Raw genomic sequence first — 8,174 nt, 5'->3', positions numbered from 1 at the left:
GGAAGATGAAGATGAAGATGAAGACAAGGAGACCATTGCTGACATGTTGAAACGAAAGAACAGTCGCAATGCTGACGATGATGCCAGTCGTGTGGCGCGAGAGGCTGAAGAAGCCGAACACAAGCAAAAGGAAGCCCACGATCTCCTTGAGAGCCGAAAGACTCTCTTCCCTGCCTGGACTAGGGAACGTATGATTAAAGAGGCCATAAAAACTCCCAGCATATTATGGCTCGAGCCGGTTATATCATTCGACTGCAACAACACTGTCGACTCGCAGTTTGATATGCTGCTGACTCGAAAGGCGTTCATCTTCCACGCCTTCTCTAACATCTTTGAAGTCCCACATCCGAACGACGAGCTTGACAGGGAGCTCATTGACTTCTATCTGGAGGCTGCTCATCCTCAATACCTTACCTGGAGCGCCCAGAAGATTGTGAACTTTCGGGTGCTGAAGCCTTATGCCGTGGGGAGATTCACAAACGTTAAGTTCAAGCTCATTCGAGGATCTGCTAGAACTGCTCATCTTATCTCCCTGGCGGATCTGCCGAATCTAAATCCTCATGATTGGATTGTCCTGTACAATATCCTTTTGACCGATGAAGCCGAATATGGTCCCATCATAGACCATGTCAAAAGGATGTTAGCCTGCTACATCATGGAGGTTGCCCTAATGGATCAGGAGGTCGCCACAGTTTTCAAAAAGAAACCGAAGATAGCACCTGTGGGATCGGCCAGTGATCTAAACCAAATGAAAATGGGCAAGATTGATCCGAGGCGTAATTCGGTTATGTTCACTAGAGCCGAAGGACAGAAATGTCTCTTCGCTTTAGCTGACAAACACCTTTACACCACAGCTTGCTTGGAGCACGTTTTATCGATTATCAAGCGGTGTAAAGAGAATTCGGCTGATGACATCAAGTACTTCAACGACATGATCAATTGGTACATCCGGTTTAGACAAACCATTCTTTCCATAACCAAATGTCTGTTTAGCACCGTGAAGAAGAAGGTACTTGCTTCAGCTGCCGGCCCAAGTAACAAGTGAAGGTCTCGCTCCAAATTGACGCAAAGGGGGAGATTGTTGGGCTGAAGTTTATTTTGATGTTGCGTCTTTTGGGCTCGATAGTTTAGCTATGTACACTCCCGTTTGGGCCTGTCCAACCGTGAGCCTTTTATGTATTATATATAAGTCTATGCTTGCATGCATATTAGGTTAACGACTTAGAGATTAACGAAATAGCAATTCATCTAGAGCGTAACAGGTTTCTTTAATCGTTCTTGTAACCTTCTAATCCTCTACAGTTGATGTTCTTAATCGAGCTCTTCTGAGGATTTTGTTTAATCATTCGACTCGTTTGATTCAATCTTGTCTTGTTCTTATTATTGCGTTCTTACTGTTTTATATTCATATACTTGTTCAAAATCTAATCGATCTTCATTGATTAAAGGTTTTTAATCTCTTCAACTATAAAGTGCCAGGTTATTCATTAAGTGGGGTACAACTATAAAGTGTCGGGTTTCAATACAAAAAGGGGTACATTACAAAGTACTGGGTTTTCATACAAAAAGAGGGGTACATTACAAAGTACCGAGTTTTCATATAAACGGGGTACGAATACAAAGTACCGGGTTTACACAAAATGATTTTATGATATTAAAACTACAATTCATCTAGAATTGTTAGTTTCTAGTTATAATTGCTATGTGTATATATTAGAGTTATATAAGAATTTAGTTGTGATCGAATTAGAATTGGTGGGCCCGCCTTACTTCATGTTCCTTGTTTGGTTGTGGACCTAGGGCAGATCCATTATATTCGACGGTTTATTTAAATTAAATTTTATATAACTTATATACACTGGGTGATTATAGAGGGAATCTAGGGGTCTTTCTAGGGTACATCATTGCATAACATAGGAGCTTTTATTACACATTTATAAAGACAATATTGGATTTTCTGGAATCATATTCATTCGCTTTTACAAGGAAAATGACATCTTTATCAAATAAAACTCTTATGAACTCACCAACTTAATTGTTCACACTTTTTCAAAACTACTTGTATTCTAAGGGAATCAGTAAAATAGGAAATCAGCAGCTTTTGAGGATGGAACTCTAAGGCGTTAAACATTTCATTCTTGTCAACATAATGTAATTGATCTAGAAACATGTAAACTTATACTATGATGTAAACTTTTCAATTATATATATGTTGGTTGTTTTTAATTTGAGCACTATTATGCTCGTTGTTGTGATACTATACATGAAGTCCTCCACCTCCGGACGTTTCCGCCATCCTTGGTTTGGGGGTGTGACGTTCTATGTACTCACCAGGTTTCCCAACCTGACCCACTCCAAATTATTTGTATCAGATGTGTCGATATGAAGCTAGTTTACACTGAGAGATTTAAAAGACACGTCGATCACTAGTGTAAATGAATGTAAGTTCTGTTTATGCTTATGTTTCTGTATCGACGATGACATCCTAATGTTTTGAAAATGAATAAAAATACATTTCTTCGGAAATGCTTTGATAACGTATTTATCATGTTTTTCTAGGAACAAATTCCGCAACACTTTTCTTTAAAAGGTTACTTTGATTTTCAAAAGAAAGCATAAACAAATCGGTCTTTTCTGGCCATGAAAATGGGGATGTAACAGTTGGTATCAAAGCATTAGTTGAAGTGAACTAGGAATAAAGATTTATTTCTAGACTTAAACTTAGAATGCTAAGCGATGATTGTGAGGAGTGTGTCTAATGTATTTTAGGAAGTACACCTGAATAGACACAAGCACTAGCTTAATTAGGGAAGATGCCTAAAATGCTTTTATGTGCTAAATGATTTGTGATGCTTTATGCTATTGTTTGATAGGATCTATGGTATGTTGCCGATCGGATCTGGAAATTTTATGTGTTCATATTTCTAAACATTTAATTATGGTATTAGAACTGGCATGTAATTTTTCGAAGTAATAAGGAGGAATACACGTCTAAACCTTCCTCTATCTATATTCTCATCTCGATACACCAAACGAATGCATTGGTGTGCAGAACATCATGGCGAAGACTCGTAGTGAATTGAGTAAATGGAGGAAATGAGAAGGATTACGATAGTAAATGATACCTATTAGAAGATATCGTAAGAGTGATATCTTGCCTTTAGAATACGTCTAAATAGGTAATACGTCTGGTACGAGAGAAGTACACTTTCTATTGGTGGAAAGAAAGAACTTTTGGTATAATCCATGAAGTTATCCCAGCGTATGTGTTTCCACTACCAACCTAATTGAAGCGGAATTGATGATTGAAGATACGCATGGAAGAAGTCCTAGTAGAGTCTATGGAAATTTTATGATTATTTGGACACATTAGTATGTGTTAAATCGTTTTGTGATTTTAGGAAATAAGAAGTTGGAGAACTGCGAGACAATACTTGGGATGAGTATGAGTAGGTGTGAATGGTAGTAGTGGCCTATACTACCGGAAGCACAGGAATCACGCTTGGATTAGGGAAAGTCACAAGGTTACCAAGAAGCTAGTAATTGATTCCATTTTGTTCAAGTATGTCATTACCATCGTTTTGGTAATGACTAAGATTAAGATTGTTATTCCGACCCAACTGGTCATACCAAATCGATTCCGACTAAGATGAGTATCCTAAATGGTTCAGAGAACCAATTTTGATGTCGCGTTTGACTAAAGATAAAAGGTTGAAATAAAGGATAAACGAAGCAATCAATAGAAGAACTGTGATTGTTGTTAAAGTAAGAAGCTTGTAGCTAGAAGTGCTATATGCTAGAATGTTATTATTTCACATTAGAACATAAAGGAAGGTATAGTCTGTTCTGGAGTTTGACTCTAAAAGACCTGAGTCTAACCATTGCATCATACGACGAGAGGTCATTTGAACATGACCCATTAGTCCATGGTGGTAGTCAAAGAACTTATCTTAAGTTTGTTAAGAAGAAGGAGTATCCAATAAGGAATCAAGATTATGATTCGAAGGTCATGATTGGAAGACTAACGTGAGATAAAGAGTGGGTGCACGATCGAGTACTACTTGCAGTCAATAAGTCTACGAGATAGATACTGATAAGAAGGAATATTGAAGTTACGATTATTACCTAGGATGAAGATATAATGCATGGAGTCATTATATAGCCTTGTTTCGTTGATGATTTCGGGACGTAATCATCCTAAGGGGGAGATAATTGTAACGCCCGCAGATTCGGACTAGTCAATTTTGAGACAATGAGCATCAAAAATGACTTTTCGATAGAATATTATTTAGAATAAATAATCTTAACCAAGTTATAGTATGTGTCACAAAGGTTCCGTACATATAAAGAACGCCGAAATCCGAGTTAAAATGAAGAAGTTATGACCTGTCGAAGTGTTACGACAAAACCGACACGACACCGGGAATCGTAAAAAGTGAATTTACAATAAAATACTTTATAGCCTTAGCAATATAAAAAAAGTCATAGTATACGTTAAACCGAGAGCATGCATAAAAAGTACGTCCAAATCTGACTTCGTATGAGGAAGTTATGATTTTTCTAAGATTTAGCATAATAGTGCACAACCTGAAATTCGAATTTTAGATCGGTCGATTTTTAACCAAAAAAGTCTAAACAAGAAGTGAAGATATTGTTAATAGGAGTTCAACGATAAAAATACAGTCGAAAACGAAGTTCGTATGCGAAAGATACAGACGAAACTTAGTCCCTACACTTCGAGCGCGACGAATTCGATACAATTTTGTAAATCTAAGATAGAATGAGAATTAGCCGATGGGATCTAAATGAAAATTATAGTACTCATAAATACCAATGTGTGTATATAAAGATCATCGATAATAGAGCTCGTATGCGAAAGATATGGACGGAACTTAGTGCCTACACTTCGAGCGCGATAAATTCGATACAGTTTTGCAAATTGGAGATAGAATGAGAATTAGCAGATGAGATCTAAATGAAAGTTGTAGCACTCAGAAATATCAACGCGCGGATATAAAGAACATAGAAAACGGAGCTTGTACATGGAAGATACAGACGAAACTTAGGGTCTACTCTACGAGAAAACCCTATAAATAAGAGATGAACTCTTCATATTTTCTTCACACCATAAGCCTTTCTTTCTTTCTCTAACTTCTCTCTAGACTCCCTAAATCCCCCTAAAGCCTAGAAAACTTCCCTAACACTAGAAGAAAGCCCCAGAGCGCACGAAGGCTCCTAGAAAAAGAGCTTTTCGGCTCAGAAGCTTTGCTATAGCGGAGCCCGGTTTTTAATAAAACCCGTTGTAAGTGAAATAAGCCTACCATACTTTAAATATATCTTATATTTAAATATAATATAATTATTATGAACCTATAAATAAAATTTATCAGTGATTCAAATTCGTTATACTGATTGAACTACTTACGGGGGAGGTGTCTAGAATGGTCACGTTGGGTTTGGTTGTTGGATTTCAGAAAAGCTATATGCTGAAATGGTCCTGCGTCCCAACTATCCTAGGCATGCATATTGTCTGAATACTTGCTAGGCATGCATAGATATGATGCATTTTATATAAAATACGTGCTAGGCATGCATATTGTCTGAATACTTGCTTATATGTTGAATGAAAGATTTTTATACATGTTTTAAATGATTTAAACTGTATATGTATTTTATATCTACAAAATGTGTTAGCAAAAACATGGGTAGATGAAATAGTTGCTATGTGAAAAAAAATGATGAGAGGTGATATAAACCATGAGATAACGGTGAGAGGTGAACCATGAGAGAAGCCTTTTACCCAAGTGTTGGCCCTGTCATCTAGCAGAGTATGGATGACAACCGCGAACTATTGTAGATAGTCCAGTGGAACACTAGCAACCTCACAACCTGTAGGTGTTATTTGAACTGTGTATTCACCAGCTGTACTCTAAAAACCCGTTGACATGTATTGCGAGTGGATTCTAGGAAACGATACTGCCGATAAATGAGATAAAAACCCATTGACATGTATTGCGAGTGGATTCTCAGAAATGGTACTATCGATAAACGAGATGACCCTAACAGCTATGGATTTAGTGCCTGATGAGCAAACCCTGGAAACTATGGATTTAGTGCTTGTTGAGGAAACCCTGGTAACTATGGATTTAGTGCCTGTTGAGTAAACCCTAGCAACGATGGATTTCGTGCCTATTCCTTACGATAACCCTTTGGAATGAATGAACGAGGAATAGCTAATTCTTAGGGTAGAATAAAGAAGATATTGGGGATGGGTAATTGGGTTAATTGTTTTGATGTTTAAACATAATAATTATATTATTGTGGGTTGAAAACTCTATGTACTCACCAGGTTTCCCAACTAGACCTACTCCAACTTATTTGTGTCACAGGTGTCGATATGAAGCTTATTTACACTAAGAGATTTAAAAGAGATGTAGATCACCCGTGTAAATGAATGTAAGTTCTGTTTATGCTTATGTTTCTGTATTGATGATGACATCCTAACGTTTTAAAAATGAATAAAAATACATTTCTTCGGAAATGCTTTGATAACGTATTTATCATGTTTTTCTGGGAACAAATTCCACAACACTTTTCTGTAAAAGGTTACTCTGATTTTCAAAATAAAGCATAAGCAAATCGGTCTTTTTTGGCCGTGAAAATGGGGATGTCACAGAGTTCTAGGTGGGAGACATGGTATTGTTGAAGGTCTCACCCTGGAAGGGTGTGATTCGCTTCAGGAAGAGGGGGAAATTAGGTCCCCGATACATTGGGCCATTCGCGATCGTTGCCAGGGTTGGTAAGGTGACATATAGACTGGATCTCCTACAGGAGCTTAGTCAAGTCCACAACACTTTCAATATGTCACAGTTGTGGAAGAGCATACTAGATGAGGAGGCAGTAGTGTCGCTAGATGATATTCTGGTCAATGAGCGCATGAATTACGTAGAGAGGCCAATGGCCGTTCTTGAGAGGAAGGTAAAGGTTCTACGGAACAAGGAAGTACCTTTGGTAAAGGTACAATGACAGCACCGTAGGGGATCCGAGTGGAGGTAGGAATATTACCCCGAGTTATTTACCACGACAGACTTCGAGGATGAAGTCTTGTTCAAGTGGGGGAGAATTGTAACATCCCGACTCCCAAGTGTAAAATTTAAAGTTTTAGTCATGTTCTTAGACCTAATAGACGAGTTGGATGCCCCAACTCGTCGTGTTGAAGCGATTCAGGTCGCATGACTTTATGAGGTCTACTCGATGAGTTGGAGGACCCCAACTCAACGAGTAGGAGCGGAAAAAGGAAACCCTATTTCTAGGGTTTTGCACCCTATTTAAAGGGTCGTTAGTCTCCCTCAGCCTCCCTTACTGTCCTTCTTCAGCTCTGAAAACCCTAATCTCGAATACTCTCTATTTTGTGTGTAAAGAAGGTTGGAAGGTGGTTGTTTTGAAGAAGGCTTGAAGTCTAAGGAGCTTGGAGCAAAGAGAGGCTTATGGATGTGGCTCTACTTCATCTTGGCATCATTTTGAAGGTAACAAGTTGTTACATTGACTTATCTTTAGCTAGATCTCCTCATGCATAGGTTTAGGGCCATTTTTAGCATATTTTTGAACCATCACGGGTATTGGTCATGATCTGAAGTTGTAACTTCTGATCTGGACTCCTCTAAGTCCCTATAGCCATAAAGTTATTAGTTTTAGCAAGCTTGGGCCCCTCTCTTTGGGTTAAACATTTCCTTTATCTTGGTTTTGGCATCTAGGCCCATGTAGGGATGAGATTTAGAACCGGAAAACCGGACCGGAACCGGAACCGTTAGAACTGGAATACGTAGAACCGGTTCCGGTTCCGGGTTTAAAAATTGGCTTTATCCGGGTTCCGGGTAATCTGGGTTTGGGTCCATCGGGTCCGAGTAAAGTGGGTCTAAAAACCGGAACCGGTGTTAGGAACCGGAACCACTTTTAGAGCCGGAACCCGTTTTTGTGAAACGTTTAAAAGATGCATATCTCATTCGTTTCAACTCCGATTAACATGTGGTTTTTTCCAACATATAGTTTAGAGTTTTTACATGATTTTAGACTATAAATTTGAAATTTTTAATTTTATATTCATTGACTTACAGCCCCCCAAAGTCGAGATATTAAAGCCGGAAGTTTTTAGTTTTTCAGTTTTTTTGTATTCG

The sequence above is a fragment of the Lactuca sativa genome, chromosome 4, assembly GCF_002870075.4.
Source record: "Lactuca sativa cultivar Salinas chromosome 4, Lsat_Salinas_v11, whole genome shotgun sequence".
NCBI classification, from domain to species: domain Eukaryota; kingdom Viridiplantae; phylum Streptophyta; class Magnoliopsida; order Asterales; family Asteraceae; genus Lactuca; species Lactuca sativa.
The sequence above is the reverse complement of the archived record's forward strand: the minus strand, read 5'-3'. Positions refer to the sequence as shown.